The sequence below is a fragment of the Moschus berezovskii genome, chromosome 19 (assembly GCF_049115385.1).
Source record: "Moschus berezovskii isolate FMDL1 chromosome 19, NW_MosBer_1.0, whole genome shotgun sequence".
NCBI classification, from domain to species: domain Eukaryota; kingdom Metazoa; phylum Chordata; class Mammalia; order Artiodactyla; family Moschidae; genus Moschus; species Moschus berezovskii.
In genome coordinates, this window is record NC_142478.1 from 18489866 (window position 1) to 18508580 (window position 18715).

Here is an 18715-nt window from a genome sequence, read left to right on the forward strand (position 1 = left end):
TTCTTTTTAATGGTGACATACTATTCCACGAAATTAAAATAACAATATTTTCAAAGATTCCTCTATACTTGAATATTTAGGCAATTTCTAAGTTTTATCTACTGTGGAATTCTTTATGTATACACCTTTTCTCCCCCTCTATTTAGGATTACTTCCTTAGATAGAAGCTCAGAATTAGAATTACTAGATCAAAGACCTTGAGTAACAGGTAAATTTGGCCTTGGAGCACGGAATGAAGCAGGGCAAAGGCTAGTAGAGTTTTGCCAAGAGAACACACTGGTCATAGCAAACACCCTCTTCCAACAACACAAAAGAAGCCTCTACACATGGACATCAACAGATGGTCAATACTGAAATCAGATTGACTATATTCTTTTCAGCCAAAGATGGAGAAGCTCTATACAGTCAGCAAAAGAAGACCAGGAGCTGACTCATGATCTGTGACTCAGATCATGAACTCCTTATTGCCAAATTCAGACCTAAATTGAAGAAAGTAGGGAAAACCACTAGACCATCCAGGTATGACCTAAATCAAATCCCTTACGATTGAACAGTGGAAGTGAGAAACAGATTCAAGGGATTAGATCTGATAGGCAGAGTGCCTGAAGAACTGTGGTTAGAGGTTCATGACATTGTACAGGAGACAGGGATCAAGACCATCCCCAAGAAAAAAAAAGGCAGAAAATCAAAATGTCTGTCTGAGGAGGCCTTGCAAATAGCTGTGAAAAGAAGAGAAGCAAAAATCAAAGGAGAAAAGGAAAGATATACCCATTTGAGTGCAGAGTTATGAAGAATAGCGAGGAGAGATAAGAAAGCCTTCCTCAGTGATCAGTGCGAAGAAGTAGAGGAAAAAATAGAATGGGAAAGACTAGAGATCTCTTCAAGAAAATTAGAGGTACCAAAGGAACATTTCATGCAAAGATGGGCACAATAAAGGACAGAAATGGTATGGATAACAGAATCAGAAGATATTAAGAAGAGGTGGCAAGAAAACACAGAAGAACTATACAAAAAAGATCTTCATGACCCAGACAATCACGATGGTGTGATCACTCACCTGGAGCCAGACATCCTGGAATGAGAAGTCAAGTGGGCCTCAGGAAGCATCACTACAAATAAAGCTAGTGAAGCTGATGGAATTCCAGTTGAGCTCTTTCAAATCTGAAAAGATGATGCTGTGAAAGTGCTGCACTCAATATGCCAGCAAATTTGGAAAATTCTGCAGTGGCCACAGGACTGGAAAAACTCAGTTTTCATTCCAATCCCAAAGAAGTGCGATGACAAAGAATGCTCAAACTACCGCATAATTGCACACATCTCACATACTAGTAATGCTCAAAATTCTCCAAGCCAGGCTTCAACAGTACGTGTACCATGAACTTCCAGATATTCAAGCTGTATTTAGAAAAAACAGAGGAACCAGAGATCAAATTGCCAACATCTGTTGGATCATCAAAAAAGCAAGCGAGTTCCAGAAAAATATCTATTTCTGATTTTTTGACTATGCCAAAGTCTTTGACTGTGTGGATCACAGGAAACTGTGGAAAATTTTTTAAGAGATGGGGATAGCAGATCACCTGACCTGCCTCCTGAGAAACCTGTATGCAGGTCAGGAAGCAACAGTTAGAACTGGACATGGAACAACAGACTGGTGCCAAATTGGGAAAGGAGTACATCAAGGTTGTATATTGTCACCCTGCTTATTTAACTTCTATGCAGAGTACATAATGAGAAATGCTGGACTGGATGAAGCACAAACTGGAATCGAGATTGCCGGGAGAAATATCAATAACCTCAGATATGCAAATGACACCACCCTTATGGCAGAAAGTGAAGAACTAAAGAGCCTCTTGATGAAAGTGAAAGAGGAGAGTGAAAAATTTGGCTTAAAACTCAACATTCAGAAAACTAAGGCCATGGTATCTGGTCCCATCACTTCATGGGAAATAGATGGGGAAGCAGTGGAAGCAGTGTCAGACTTTGTTTTTTTGGGTTCCAAAATCACTGCAGATGGTGACTGCAGCCATGAAATTAAAAGGCATTTGCTCCTTGGAAGAAAAGTTATGACCAACCTAGACAGCATATTAAAATGCAGAGACATTACTTTGCCAACAAAGGTCCATCTAGTCAAAGCTATGGTTTTTCCAGTGGTCATGTATGGATGTGAGAGTTGGACTGTGAAGAAAGCTGAGCGCCAAAGAATTGATGCTTTCGAACTGTGGTGCTGGAGAAGACTCTTGAGAGTCCCTTGGACTGCAAGGAGATCCAACCAGTCCATCCTAAAGGAGATCAATCCTGGGTGTTCACTGGAAGGACTGATGCTAAAGCTGAAACTCCAATACTTTGGTCACCTGTTGGGAAGAACTGACTCTCTTGAAAAGACCCTGATGCTGGGAAAGATTGAAGGTGGGAGGAGAAGGGGATGACAGAGGATGAGATGGTTGGATGGCATCACTGACTCAATGGATATAAGTTTGAGTAAATTCTGGGAGTTGGTGATGGACAGGGAGTCCTGGTGTGCTGTAGTCCATGGGGTCACAAAGAGTCAGACACGACTGAGCAACTGAACTGAACTGAGATCAAGACTATGAAAACATTTTTTGAGAAGTCACAGCCCCACTTTTATTTATTTTAATGATGAAGAAATAAGCCCATTAATTTATCTATTCAATATTCGAGACATTTCTTGCATGTCTCCTCTGAACTGGGTATTGTACCTGTAATGAATATTTGACCAGCAGTTATCTAAGGGGTGCTTTGGAATAGTGGGTATTCAAATAGTTTGCCTGAAAGCATCTTGTATGAATTTTATATAGTGAGAATTCTTTCAAGATTATCTGCAACAGGATAGGAATGCTTTTAGAGCTCTTAAAGGTTTTAGAAAAGTGGCATTCAAAACAATTTCAAAATGGCACCAGGAATGAACATTTTCTCTTCATTGCCAATTTGTTAGATGAAATATTGTTGATCATTGTTTTAATGGTTATTTCCTCAGTACTAATGAAGTTGAACATTTTTCCATATGTTCATTAATGAGCTCTTTCTTCATTTTGATTTTGGTATTTAGTATTTATATAAAATAGATTTTGGTGTATTGCATTTGCTCCAAATAATTTCACATCTGCTTTGCTTTTTAATTTTTTCTTTTTATCGTTTTTACCTAGGGGAGTTTTTTTACATAGTCCAATCAACCTGTCTTATTCTTTCTAATTTCTTTTAGCACTTATATACTTCAGAAGTAGACTTGTCCTCTCCAAAGAGACATATAAATAATCAATTCCATTTTAATTTATTTTTTATGTTGCATTTCATTTGTATTTAGTTCCATAATATGTTTGTAATTTATATCTATATCTAATGGGATATATTAGTTTTTTGTTGCAAAAGATAGGCAATTATCTCAACATTACTTATTAAACAATTTCTTTTTCATTAATTAGTAGTGTCCATTTTATGATACCCTGAATTTAGATTTCTTTTCTGTATGCATTCATAAAGTCCTATGCCCATTTGTATCAATTTCTATCAAAATGAAATAGTTTTTCCCCCTTCAAATTTTCTGAGGGCAGGAATTGTGTTTTCCCTTCAATATCTAGCATAGTGCTTGGTATATGATGGGCATTAAATATATGTTGAATAAATGCATAAAATAGGATATTTCTGGGATATCTTATATGTCAATTTCTAAGCCAGTTCTGTACTATGTTAAATGTTGTGTCACAACAATGTGTTTTATCATTAGCTAGAACAAAACATCTCATTAATATTTATATTCAAAATTTTCTTCATGATCCATGAGTCTTTCTTCAAGTATACTTGAGAAAGTTTTGACAGACTCTAAAATTACCAATACTAGAATTTTGATTGGAATTACGCTAAAAATATAAATTAATTTCAGGAGTAGTGATATTTTTGTTGTAAGTACTTTCCTACTCGTGCATGTGTTATAGTTCCTTATTTCCTTTATAGCTTTTAATAATTTTTTTTACAGAGTTATTCATAAGTACTTTGTTGGTTTTGTTGTTACTGCTGTAGTGAGTCAGGATGGTTGATGCCACTGGGAGCTGCATTTATTTATTTAAAAAATTTTACTTGCTACCCTTATGGCAGAAAGTGAAGAGGAACTCAAAAGTCTCTTGATGAAAGTGAAAGAGGAGAGTGAAAAGGTTGGCTTGAAGCTCAACATTCAGAAAACAAAGATCATGGCATCTGGTCCCATCACTTCATGCGAAATAGATGGGGAAACAGTGGAAACAGTGTCAGAGTTTATTTTTCTGAGCTCCAAAATCACTGCAGATGCTGATTTCAGCCATGAAATTAAAAGATGCTTACTCCTTGGAAGGAAAGTTATGAGTAACCTAGATAGTATATTAAAAAGCAGAGACATTACTTTGCCAACCAAGGTCCATTTAGTCAAGGCTATGGTTTTTCCAGTGGTCATGTATGGATATGAGAGTTGACCTGTGAAGAAGGCTGATCGTCGAAGAATTGATGCTTTTGAACTGTGGTGTTGGAGAAGACTCTTGAGAGTCCCTTGGACTGCAAGGAGATCTAACCAGTCCATTCTAAAGGAGATCAGTCCTGGGTGTTCATTGGAAAGACTGATGCTAAAGCTGAAACTCCAATACTTTGGCCACCTCATGCGACGAGTTGACTCACTGGAAAAGACTCTGATGCTGGGAAGGATTGGGGGCAGGAGGAGAAGGGGATGACAGAGAATGAACTGGCTGGATGGCATCACCGACTCAATGGACATGAGTCTGAGTGAACTCCGGGAGTTGGTGATGGACAGGGAGGCCTGGCGTGCTGTGATTCATGGGGTCGCAAAGAGTCAGACACGACTGAGCGACTGAACTGAACTGAACTGAACTGATTGCTGTTATATAGAAGTTATTATTGCAAATTTATCTTGTATCCTGAGACTTTTCTTGAGTCATTTTCTAAATTCTTATAGAAAATTTTTTTTAGTTTTTTAGTTGATGTGAAGATTGTCAGCACTTGAGCATAATCTCATTTTTAGCTATTGTAAATTCTATTTTGTTTTTACAGTAAGGGGTAGAAATTGAAGACCAAAAGTAAGATTTTAAAAGTCTGCTTTTAGATATATAGCCAGTGGGAATTTGCTGTATGATGCACAGAGCTCAAATCCAGTGCTCTGTGACAACCCATAGGGGTGGGAGTTGGGAGGAAGGTTCAAGAGGGAGGCACAATATTGTAAAGTAACTATCCTCTAATTAAAATTTAATTTTTAAAAAGTCTACTTTGAGATAGGGTTTTATTGAATAAATAAATTTATTTATTGAATAAATAAATTTTCACATCTATTTCAGAGACAGACAGATTCTAGTAATTTTACTATGTGTGCATATATGTGTGTGTATGTTATATATAATATCTGTGAAACAGGTTTTAACCCGGGATCTTTTAGGGGACAAATACTTGAGTTTTTCAGAAGTAGAGAGGATCTCCATACTGTACAACATCCTGAAATATATGTCATTTCTTCCTAGTCCTTTCTAAACCCCACCCCACTTAGCTCTTGCCTTTGGCATAGTATCCCCAAACCTCTCACTGATGGGAATCTTGGCCTGGAGTCACCAGGCTGTCTGAGATCAACAACAAGGCGTCTCAAGCCCAGCATGCTTTCATGGGGCAATGTGGAAGAGGCAGTTATCCAGCTCTGACTTTGGCTATATCCCCAACACACCAGAACTCCTGAGTAGAGGGAAAATGTGAATCATGAGAGCCTGCCATATTTAGGGCCACAGGGGATGGATATAGGAACACAGGAAGCATAAGATGGAGGCCAGTAGAGGCTACTCCATTTTTAAAATATTGCCTAATTTATTGCTAGTCAATAATATTCAATTTAGTTGAAGTTGTCTAAGATAGAATTTTCTATTTTCTAAAGAAAACTTTATGTCCTAATTAAGGCCAATATTCCACTTGATCATTTATTGTGAAGGCAATGATAAGTGTTAAATAGGGGTTTTGTTTGCATTCACTCTGTGGGATATTTATTTAAGACAACCCAGCACTTTGGTGGGTTTAGGTAAATTAGTTCTTGTTTAGTTTTGGGAGCTGGGAAGTAATAAATAACAAGATAAAAGGGACAAAACAAGTATGAAAGACTCAGGCTCACATAACACCATTGATTCTTCTGCATCATAAACTTTTATTCTTTGCACTTTCACATTATCCAGTTTACATTCCATGTATTTCATCCTCACTATGTGAGGGATTGCCATTTCCCTGCATTTTTTACTTGTACTTTTGGAAGTTGTTTTAAGGACTGTTTAGACGCTCTGAGACTACACTGGCCTCTGAACATCCACACTGCAAGGTAGACTCCTGACTTTTGCGATTGTCATGACACTTAAGAATATCAAGAGATGTACAGTCTGAATGATAAGAACAAGATACAGGAATCCATATGTGTATAACACTGTCCAATGCTTAGTTTAGGGTGAATTTAAAAAGATAAGATAATGAATTATGGTTTATTTCCAGTGTTAGAATAAGTGGAATGAATAAAGCTACTTCACACACCTAATGAAAATTATTAACTAGACCAAAGTGTTTTTTGCAGAGTCTACCTGAAAAAAGCTTAATATAGTGAACTCATGACTTTTGTACATAACTGGCATATTATTTTAATCCATTGTGTTTAGAAATCAGTAGATGGTTTACATTTTCTCTAATAGCAACTGATTAGTCTCATGCTTTCTCCTGTTATGAAACTATTTTTTCTAACACTTCAAGGCAATTCTGGATCTCTTAGACTCAAAATATTATAAATCTTTGGAAAAACCGTGATAAAGTGTTCTTTTTCCTCAAATTAAATAAAACCTGGTGTTTGATTTAAAGCTAACTCTGTAGTTTTCATCCCTCTGTATTAAAAACCATATAGAAAGAAATGTATGAGGATGTGAGTGAGAAAATCGTAACATCACATCTGCATTGTTGACATGACTGGGAGGAAGTTTGTTTAGAATAAAATACAGCAGAAAGTACAACTTTAACTCAATAAAAGTTATTGCTCTTCTGTTGACAGACAAAATGAAATTTGGTAATTGATGGTACATTTACAATTTGAAAATTATCATCCTTGATAACAAAATAAGAAAAAGAACCAGGTGGCATTTTTTGATACACATACTGAACAGCAGATAATAAATATTTTGATAAACCACATATCATAGTGGTGACAAAATGCCTAAACCAGATCATTGGGTTCAAATTTAAATACTGACACTTAAACTAGCTGTGGAATTCTGGGTTACCTCAGAATTCATTCTCCAGTTCCTTTCTTTGCCAATTCCTTCCCTGGTAGCTCAGTCGGTAAAGAATCTGGCTGCAGTGCAGAAGTCCCAGGTTCAGTCCCTGGGAAGATCCCCTGGAGAAGGATGGCTAACCACTCCAGTGTTCTTCCCTGGAGAATTCCATGCACAGAGGAGCCTGGTGGACTATATAGTCCATGGGATCGCAAAGAGTCAGACATGACTGAGCGACTTTCACTTCACTTCACTGTCTATATTGTACAGGTAATAGTATCTCACAGGGTGGTTTTTTGGGGATCCCAAAGGCCACTGTTAGTCTCAATTACTTGTTAGAAGGGTTCCCAAGATTCAGAAAAGTTGTTATACTCACAGTCATAGACTGGTATTGGCATATATACACTACTGATGCCATGTATGTAATGGATAACTAATGAGAGCCTATGGTATAGCACAAGGAACTCTAATCAATGCTCTGTGGTCACCTTAATGGGAAGGAAATCCAGAAATGAAGGGATATGTGTGTATGTGTAGCTGATTCACTTTGGCCATTTTGGCTTAGTTCTTCTGTGTATTCTTGCCACCTCTTAATCTCTTCTTCTGAGAGAGAAGAAGAGATTGTTACTGTTTCTGTCCTTTATGTGCCCATCCTTGCACGATGTTCCCTTGATATCTCCAGTTTTACTGAATAGGTTTCTAGTCTTTCCCATTTTGTTTCACTTCTCTGTTTCTTTGCATTGTTCATTTCAAAAGGCCTTCTTACTGCTCCTTGCTATTCTCTGTAACTCTACATTCAACTGGGTATATCTTTCCCTTTCTCCCTTGCTTTGTGCTTCTCTTCTTTCCTCAGCTATATGTAAAGCCTCCTCAGACAACCACTGGCCTTCTTGCATTTCTTTTTCTTTGGAATGGTTTCTCTGCCTCCTGTACAATGTTACCAACCTCTATCCATAGTTCTTCAGGCACTCTGTCTACAACATCTAGTTCCTTGAATCTATTCATCACCTCCACCATCTAATCATAAGGGATTTGATTTATATCATACCTGGAGAAGACTCTTGAGAGTCCCTTGGACTGCAAGGAGATCCAACCAGTCCATTCTAAAGGAGATCGATCCTGGGTGTTCATTGGAAGGACTGATGCTAAAGCTGAAACTCCAATACTTTGGCCGCCTCATGCGAAGAGTTGACTCACTGGAAAAGACTCTGATGCTGGGAGGGATTGGGGGTGGGAGGAGACGGGGACGACAGAGAATGAGATGGCTGGATGGCATCACCGACTCGATGGACATGAGTCTGCGTGAACTCTGGGAGTTGGTGATGGACAGGGAGGCCTGGCGTGCTGTGATTCATGGGGTTGCAAAGAGTCGGACACGACTGAGCGACTGAACTGAACTGAACTGAATGGCCTAGTAGTTTTCCCTACTTTCTTCAATATAAGCCTGAATTTTGCAATAAGGAGCCGATGATATGAACTGCAATAAGTTCCAGGTCTTGTTTTACTGACTGTAGAGAACTTCTCCATCTTTGGCTGTAAAGAACATAATCTGACATTGGTATTGACCATCTGGGCAACTGTCCTTGTGTCCTTGTGTAGAGCCGTCTCTTGTGTTGTTGAAAGGTGTTCGCTATGACGAGCATGTTCTCTTGACAAAACTTTGTTAGCCTTTGCCCTTCTTCATTTTGTATTCCAAGGCCAAACTTGCCTTGTTATTCTGAGTATCTGTTGACTTCCTGCTCCTGCATTCCAATCCCCTATGACGAAAATGACGTCTTTTTTTGGTGTTAGTTCTAGGAGGTGTTGTATGTCTTAAGGGCACTTGCGTATGTGCATGCTCAGTTGTGTCTGACTCTTTGCAATCCCCTGGTCTGTAGACCACCAGGCTTCCCTGTCCGTGTGATTCTCCAGTCAAGAATACTGGAGTGGGTCACTATGTCCTACTCCAGAGGCTATTCCTGATCGAACCCATGTCTCCTTTGTCTCCTGCACTGGCAAGCAGATTCTTTACCAGTGAGTCACCTGGGAAGCCCCTAAGGGCACATGGGGATGCCCTTAATTCTCTCAGCCACCATGTGTGACCACATGTGTGAAGTGGTCACATGTGGTCAGCCAGGGAAGCTCAGCTGACCTCTGGTGTCTAGAGTTTTATTAGAGGTCAGTCACAGAAATTTGCAGCAGTAGATGACTGACTTCACTATTTGGACTTCAGTCGCACCTCTTCAAGCAAAAACAGGTGTTCACCATAAATGTATCTGGCCCACCTGGAGTAGCAGAAACACGTATGGAGACTCTCTTATCAGTCAGCCTATTCTGAGAGCTCAGAGGTCATCTTCCAGGAGATGGACTAAGGCCAGTTCTGAAGGAGGACCTTTCTTTAGAAAGGGTAGCATTTCAGGGACTCAAGCCTGCTGAGTTAACGCTTGCCTGCCCAGTAGTTATGAGGAATAAATGAGTTGATCCAATAACTTAGAACAGTGCTTGGTGCATGTAAGCAAATAAATGAGTCAGCTGGAGTCCTTTCCTGTATACCTCTGTGAGCTGAACAAAGCAGATTAAGTTGAATACAAAGAAGAAATAGCTGTATTCCATGGATCTTGTGATCGTAAGTCCTCAAGTTTGGAATAATGGGCATTACAAGCAAATTAAATATTTTACCTAGGAAAGAGGCATTCCTATAGATGAAGCTATTTGCAAAGCAGAAATAGAGACACAGATGAAGAAAACAAACATGTGGACACCAAAGGGGGAAGAAGGGGATGGGATGAATTGAGAGATTGAGATTGACATATACGCATTATTGATACTATGTATAAAATAAATAATGAATGAGAACCTACTGTATAGCACAGGAAATATACTCAGTGCTCTGTGGTGACCAAAATGGGGAAGGAAATCCAAAAAAGGAGGGGCTCTGTGTATATGTACGGCTGATTCACTTTGCTGTATAGCAGACATTAACACAACATTGTGAAGCAACTATATGCCAATAATTTTTATTTTTTAAAAAAAGAGAAGTTCCTGGTGAAACACCAAATCCTAACACTTGTCTTTTTGTTCTTTGCAGAGTTCTGAAATCAGCAAGGCCGTAATAAAAGAGTAGAAGTATTTGAAGAATACAAGAAAGCAGGTACGAGAGTGGTTCTCAATAATCAACCCATAATATTGATTTAGATTGATGATTTATTCAAACCTACAGCCCCCATTATAAAAATATTTTACAAAATTGCATCTTTGATGTTTTAGAATGTGTGTGACTACATATACTAGATAGATGATTATATCTTAAAGAGGAACTTATTTCTATGTATACATTAAATCAATTTTGAGGATTTCAATTAGGCCAGGAAAAGAGAGACATGGACTTCCCTTGTGGCTCAGCTGGTAAAGAATCTGCCTGCAATGCGGGAGACCTGGGTTCGATCCCTGGGTTGGGAAGATCCCCTAGAGAAGGGAAAGGATACCCACTCCAGTATTCTGGCCTGGAGAATTCCATGGGGTAGCAAAGAGTTGGACACGACTGAGCGACTTTCACTCAGGGAGATATGTGAAGGAATTAACTATTAATTATTATTTATTATTAAATTGACACATATTTATAAAAGGCCTGCTCTATGGCAAACACTAACCTATGAGGTATTTGGTGATCATAAATTTGGACAAAACAGGCATAGTCTATCCCTGCTTTCATGGTGCTTATAGTCCTGTGAACATGACTTGAAATAAGTAGACAGGTATCGATATGTAAATAAAAACTGTGATAAATGCTATGAAGAGAAATTCTGTAGGGAAAATACTGGGAAAGAAGAGAGGAATCTGTTATAGATGGACTAAACAGAGGGTGTTTCTATGGAAGATGGTGTTAAGCTAAGAGCTGAAGTGTAAAGAAGAGAGTCCCAGGTAGACAGAACAGCAGTGAATAAAGAACATAACTGAGAAAGATTAAGGAAGATCACAGAGAGAAGCAGAAGATGAAGCTGTGTTGAAAAATGAGATGGAGATTTCCCTGATGACCCAGTGGTTATGGCTCTATGCTTCCAGTGCAGGGGATACAGGTTCGATCCCTGCTCAGGGAACTGAGATTCCACATTCCCTATGGTGCAGCCAAAGAGAAAGGAAATGAATGAACATGAATATGGCAATCAGCCTAGTCCCATAGGGTCTTAGTGGTTATGGTAGAAGTGTCTTCAAACCAGCTTTGCTTGGCCACTTCTTGCCCTTGGCATTTCTGTCCTATATCATTTGGTCTTTCTTCTGGTCCCCCGGGTGTCGATGGGATTTTCCAGGCAAACATACTGGAGTGGGTTGCCATTTCCTTCTTTAGGAGATCTTCCTGACCCAGGGATTGAACCCAGGTCTCCGGTATTGTAGGCAGACGCTTTACCATCTGAGCCACAAGGGAAGTCCGGGTATATTAATAGAAGCTTTCAAATCTACCACCCAACCCCACCCTCCTACATCTCCTGCCAATGTACAGCATAAAAAGCTTATGACTGTGCAGTGAGGTTCTCAGTGAGTCTGAATACTAGTTCCATGATCTGTTCTATAGAAAATGGTTCGGGATCAAAAAGGTTTGGAAATTTCTGAATACTGTACCACTCTTAGGAGCTTTAAACACACATCAACATAGGTTCTGGGAAGTTCTGTAGTATATACGTGTATGAATGTGTTTGTGTATGTGTGTGCACCTTTAGTGAGCTTGCTATTACTTAACCATTATTTCCAGGTTTACATTAGGAACTGTTTTAGAAGTTTCTGTCTTAGAAATATGTATTTTAAGGGGTTCCTTATCCTCCTGAGGCTGGCCTGCTTTTAGGTAACTTGACCTGTTTTATGGCTTTGCATATTAAATTGTGTTTAATAATTTTCCAAAATCTGGATAATTCGAGCCAGAAAAGAAAAAAGGTTTGATTCAATGGTTTAGCTTTTCAGGCAGAAGATTTTTCTTGACCTGAATTATATGGTTAATTGCTTCAAATCCTGATTATACTTTGCATGTGAAAATAATACCTGAAAGTACCAATAAGGAGTACTGAAGTAAAAGCTTACTAAGTAGTTTTCAGTGTTAATGTTAGTAATATTTGTTCTATTAAATCAAAGGAAAACCACACACAAAAAAATAGTATCTGCATCTTAGCTGCTCTGAATCTTATTCCTCTCCACTGAAAGTGCTTATTCTCCTTTATTTGTAAAAGTCACATAATTTTAAAAGTGAGGAAGATATCCTGGGTTAGTGCCTACTTTAGAATCTAAAGAAATGATTTAGTTTTGCATAAAATGTGGAGATTCTGTATTTGCAGCAATAAAAGTTTTAAGGACTCATAGTGTTAGAGTTCGGAGAAGGCAATGGCAAGCCACTCCAGTACTATTGCCTAGAAAATCCCATAGATGAAGGAGCCTGGTAGGCTGAAGTCCCTGGGGTCGCTAAGGGTTGGACACGACTGAGCGACTTCACTTTCACTTTTCACTTTCACACATTGGAGAAGGAAATGGCAACCCACTCCAGTGTTCTTGCCTGGAGAATCCCAGGGACGGGGGAGCCTGGTGGGCTTCCATCTATGGGGTCACACAGAGTCGGACACGACTGAAGTGACTTAGCAGCAGCAGTGTTAGAGTTAACCTAAGGTTATCCCAGAAGAAAGGTTCTCAGCATGTGTCAGAAAGAACGCTGACTTTTTTAGATCAATTCAGTATCTTTCAATTCAGTTAAATACTCAGTTAACTATTTCTTAAAAAAAATCTTGAAAACTTCCCTAGTATTTATAACTTAGAAACAAAAAAGCCTTGTTTCATCCTCAGAAAGATGAGACAGCTGTCCCTTAATTACTACCCTTGTCGTTTGCTTTCTACTAGAGATGTGTTTCAAATTTGAAAACTAATTAGAAATCTTAATTGAATATGGCTTAAAAAAAGAAAAGAAAGTAAAATGATTAACATGAAAACATAAAACAGGGAAGAAAACAGAGAAGGTAATATTATAGCCAGATTGAATAATCACCTATTTTAGAATGAGTTGGTGCCTGGGGAACATGCTTTCTGGCATGAAATTGAACTTTACTGTTTCCTTTTTCAGAAGGAATTTTCACAACTAAATGACAATTCTTTTAATTTCTTAAAATTGTTTTCAGGGACTGTATTTTGCTCAGTATAAAAACAATGGATTTTTAAAGTGTTCAAGCTGGAGTTAAATCCCTTCTCCCTAACTCATTCTCTGTCTGACCCCGGACAAATTTTCAAATTGTTCTCAATCTCAGTTTACTGATTAATAAAATGGGTATTTTAAGATGTCCTTTAAAAATATCCATTCTACAATATGGTTTCTTTTGCATTTGTCTCTTGACGTACACACTGACTAGATATGTTCACTTCTAGAAAGAAGGGAAAAAAGAGAAAAAGTGAAAAGGAAACAAAACTAAATTTGAGAATGTACATTTAATATCTAGCACAGAATATTGCCAATACCATAGATTCAGAAATTGCTTATTGATTCTGTGCCTTGGTGGCAAAGACTAGAAGGCAGATTCACTAATCCTTTTACCTGAGCTATTTGCGTTATTTTTTTTTTTTATTGTGAGTAGTTTGGATTCTGCTGTCCAGATTGTAAATCCCAGTTAAAGGTCTAGTGACATATTGCTTCTGAATTACTCACAGTACTTTGCCTGTTGCTCATTTATTATTTGTTTAACAATAGGCATAATTGTTGCTCAGTTATTATTTGTTTACTTAGAGTGAGGCAGTGAACTAACAGGGCAGCAAGTAGGTAACGCTGATTACCCTATCTTCTGCTTTACAAACACCGTGTCTAACATTGGAAACAAGTGGTTATGCCTCCCTGTGGATGATTTCATTCAAAGATAGTGTACCCACTTCCTGTTGCTGCTCCAGGCACTCTGCTCCCATCAGATGAGCTAATTTCCTGTTATTTGTGCATATTCTACATTTGTAGCTTTAGGTCTTTTTTCGCACTGCCTCCACTTTCGGTATTTTTCTTCCTTATTTTCTCTCATTTTCCCTCCCTCTTCCCTGCCTTCCCCTCCCCTTTCCTTTTATCTGTACCCACCTTTCTGGTGTATAAATCTCTTAGTGAAGTCGCTTAGTCCTGTCCGACTCTTTGCAACCACGTGGACTGTAGCCAACCAGGCTCCTCCATCCATGGGATTCTCCAGGCAAGAATACTGGAGTGGGTTGCCATTTCCTTCTCCAGGGGGTCTTCCAGACCCAGGGATCGAACCCAGGTTTCCCGCATTGCGGGCGGACGCTTTAACCTCTGAGCCACGCAGCTCCTCCACAAAGCAGTCACAGGTTATCTGTTGAGATTATTATATTACGCACTTTGCTTTCTGTTTTGTTGTGTATTGTGTTCAGGCACTGTTCCTTGTTGCCCATTCATTAGTATATAAGGTGACGCTGAACACAGAGCCAATGAGAGCCCAGCCACACTGTATATTGATGGCTCTTTGCTTTTACCCTATACTCTATTTTTGTTACCCTTTAGCAAAGAGCTCAACAAGGGACTGGACCTCTGACAGTGTTTGCTGCTTAACTAAACACTGGTTACTGAATTACTGGTAGTATGAATTTAGGCCATTGAGCGCCAGGTTGCAGTCACAGCAGTTGTGAATCCAGTTGCCTTTCTAAATGTTTTCTTAGTTGGGACAGCTATGGACCTTGCAGTCAGGAGCCTAGCTCTGCCCCTAGTGGTCAGTTTGCAAAAAACTGACATCTTTACAATAATGAGACTTTCAATCCATGAACACACACACGCACACACATATATATCTTCATTTGATTTTGTCTTATTTCTTTTATCAGTGTTCTGTAGATTATAACATAAAGATTCTGTACATATTTTGTTTGATTTTGTTTCTAACTTTTTGCTTTTAGTCCTATAATAAATGGTACTTTAAAAAAGTTTATTTTTCCATTTTCATAGCTATTTTGTAGACAATCAATTTTTGTATATTGACTTTATATTGCACAACTTCGATAAAATTTTTTATAGCTTTTTTGGTAGATATTTTTGGCTATTTTCTACACAGGCAATCATGTTGTCTGCAAATAGATACAATGTTAGTTGTTTCTTTCCAATCTGTATGTCTTTTGTTTTTTCCTTGCCTGATTGCTTTAGTTATGACTTCTACTGTGAAATTGAAGAGGAAAGGTGGCAGTGGAAATTCTTACCTTATTCCTGATGTTAGTATCAAAGTACTGAGTCTTTTGTTTTCTAGTTATGATGGTAACTGTAACACTTTTGTAGAGTTCCATAATCAAAGTTCTTCTCTTTCATTCTTAAGTTGCTGAGAGTTTTTTGTTTGTTTATTAAACAATTTTCTGAATGAGAGTTTCTTTTTTCTGGATGTTGAATTTTTGTCAATTACTTTTTTTGCATCTTTGAGATGATTATATGTGTTCGATTTTTGAATGTTGCATTCCTGGATAAACCCCTCCGTATACCAGTTCATTCTAGAATGAACTATTTTATATACCGTTGAATTAGATCTGTTATAGCTAAGCTTTGGTTGATATTTTTTTATGAGTCAAATTTCATGAGCATATTTTTCTGTATTTTTCTTTTCTTATAGCATCCTTGATTTTGCACTGGGATAATGCTGGCCTCATAAAAGAAATTGGAAATTATTCCCCATTTTTGGTTTTCTCAAAGAGTTGTATAGATTTTTATTATTTGCTCTTCAGATTTTTAGTACCAGTCATCAGGAAAGTCATCTAGCCTAGAGTTTTGTTTGTAGCTTTTAAATATGAATCCACGTTTTGTAATAGGTACAGGACTATTCAGCTTATACATTTCGTCTTGAGTAAGATTCGGCAGTTTTTGTTCAAGCAATTTGTTCAATTTATACTTTTAAAAAATTGAAGTATAGTTGATTTTAAATGTTGTGTTACTTTCTGGTGTATAGCAGAGTGATTCAGTTATACATACACATGTATATTCTTTTTCAGATTCTTTTCCATTGTGGTTTATTACAATATACTGAGTACAGTTCGCTCTGCTATATAGTAAGGCCTTGTTTAATTATTACATTTATTTTCATATTATTCCGAATATCTATTTATTATTTAAGTTCTGGTTTGTAGTTATGTCTCCTCCTCCATTCCTGATATTGATAATGTATAGCTTCTCTCTTTTCTCTTGGTCAGTCTGGATAAGTTTATCAATTTTATTTATCCTTGCAAAGAAATAGCTTTTGGATTTATTGAATATTTTTCAGTTGTTTTAATTTTCAATCATACTGTTTTCTGCTTTAACTTGTATTATTCCCTCCCTTATGGGAGAATGTAGTCTTTCTAGTTTTACTAGAAAACTAGTTTAACTAGAATGTACTCTTTCTAGTTTCCTAGGTAATTTGGATCATAGATTTGAAACTTTTCTATTATTAATATAATAAATTGTTATAAGTACTTCTATCATTGGTACATTCCACAAATTTTGTTATTATTCTTTACTTTCATAATTCAAATTATTTTCTAATTACTTTTATGATGTCCTCTTTGGCCCAGTGGTTATAGAAGAGTGTGTTACCTATTTTCCTAATATTTGTATTTTTTAGATACTTTTCTGTTATTGAATTCTAGTTTAATTATATTATATTCTGAAAATATACATATATGAATTAAATTCTTTTAAACTTGCCACAATTTTTTGGCTCATGTCAAAAAATAAGAACTTCCTTCAGGTCTGAACTGAAAGAAAACAGAGGAAAATGAAAAATCCCCCACATGTGGTTTACCTCTTTACATTTTAGTTCCCTCTCACAATTTTCCTGCTTTTGTTTATTTTTCAAAATGCTCAAGTAGCTTGCTTTTTGGATCTACTTGTAATCAGTGAGGCATATAATATTCAGTTTCCTTGGTCCATTTCTGCTAGAAATGCAATACCTAAAATTTTGCATATATTTATTTAATCCTCTCCACAATTCGTTGAACAGGTATTACCATTTTCCCAACTTATGATGAAGAAACTAAGGAATGGTTTGATTTAGTTAATTGCCCTAGATCCCAAAGGGGCAGAACCTCGGCAGTATGGGTCTGGAATAGCTCTCTTCACCACTTTGCTATGTCACTCATGCTAAATTACTGGAACAATAAGTGCCATTCCTTCCCAGGTGGCTCAGCAGCAAAGAATCCTCCTGCCAACGCAGGAGACGCAGGAGACATGGGTTCAGTCCCTGGGTGGAGAAGATCCCTGGAGAAGGAAATGGCAACCCACTCCAGTATTCTTGCCTGGAGAGTCCCATGGACAGAGGAGCCTAGCCAGCTACAGTCCGTAGGGTCACAGAGTCAGACACAACTGAGCAGCTAAACATACAAGCATGAGAGGGATTCAGATATGCATACTAGACTAACATAGAGTTAAATTATAAAAGACCGTAGAACAATAGCAAGAAATAGTCAAGTCAAACAGAGACACACTTAAGAACTTGCCAGACAAAGGGAAAACAATTGATGAAGAAATTCCCAGAGTAGTTGACTAATGGGAAAGGAACCAGGCAGTATTAAGTGCTAAAATGTTTATGGGAGGGAGAGAGGGGTGTGGGGAGTAGGGAGTTGGAGAGAGGAGGGAGAGGAGGGTGAAGAGGTGGATGTTATATTGCTTATGCTATTTAAGGGTTGAAAATTAGTACTTTGGACAGAATATAAAAAGAAGCTTTTCCATTTAAACAGGTTATTCTATATAGCAGATTCTCAATAAATACCTGTCACATGAATTAATGATTCCAATATTTTCTTTCCTTACTACTCTTTACATGAGAAGTGAAAACAGCCCTAAAGGTTGGAGAGCCTTAGCTTGAGACTGTAAAGATGGGACAGGAAAAAGATTTATTCAGTATTCAGGCATAAATCAATGACTTCAGTTCAGTTCAGTTCAGTCGCTCAGTCGTGTCCGACTCTGCGACCCCATGAATCACAGCACGCCAGGCCTCCCTGCCCATCACCAACTCCCGGAGTTCACTCAAACTCATGTCCACAGAGTCGGTGATGCCATCCAGCCATCTCATTCTCTGTCGTCCCCATCTCCTCCCACCCCCAATCCTTCCCAGCATCAGAGTCTTTTCCAGTGAGTCAGCTCTTCGCATGAGGTGATCAATGACTTACTTTCACACAAAACCGTACTTAAATTCCATACTGTCTCAGTAATAACCCTTCATATATTCTAGCTGAAAGAAGCTTCTCTGGTGGCTCAGTGGTAAAGAATTTGCCTGCAATGCAGGAGCTGCAGGAGACATGAGTTCGATCCCTAGGTTGGGAAAATCCCCTGGAGGAGGGCTCGGCAACCCACTCCAGTATTCTTGCCTGGAGGATCCCATGGACAGAGAAGCCTGGCGGGCTACAGTCCATAGGATTACAAAGAATCAGACATGACTGTGGTGATTCAGCATGCATCCATGCTCTAGCTGATCCTAGATTAGCTTATATTTTAAAGG

General features: G+C 38.2%; 1 protein-coding gene across 3 annotated transcripts in view; it reads left to right on the forward strand.

Moving 5' to 3' along the window:
- INPP4B (inositol polyphosphate-4-phosphatase type II B) overlaps positions 1 to 18715 on the forward strand; it is an 894316-nt gene that overhangs the window by 409500 nt on the left and 466101 nt on the right. For all 3 annotated transcript variants that reach the window (XM_088828009.1, XM_055404679.2, XM_055404683.2), the window contains one exon: positions 10342 to 10404. The gene's annotated coding sequence lies outside the window, so the exon portion shown is untranslated. The remainder of the gene's footprint in view (positions 1 to 10341; positions 10405 to 18715) is intronic.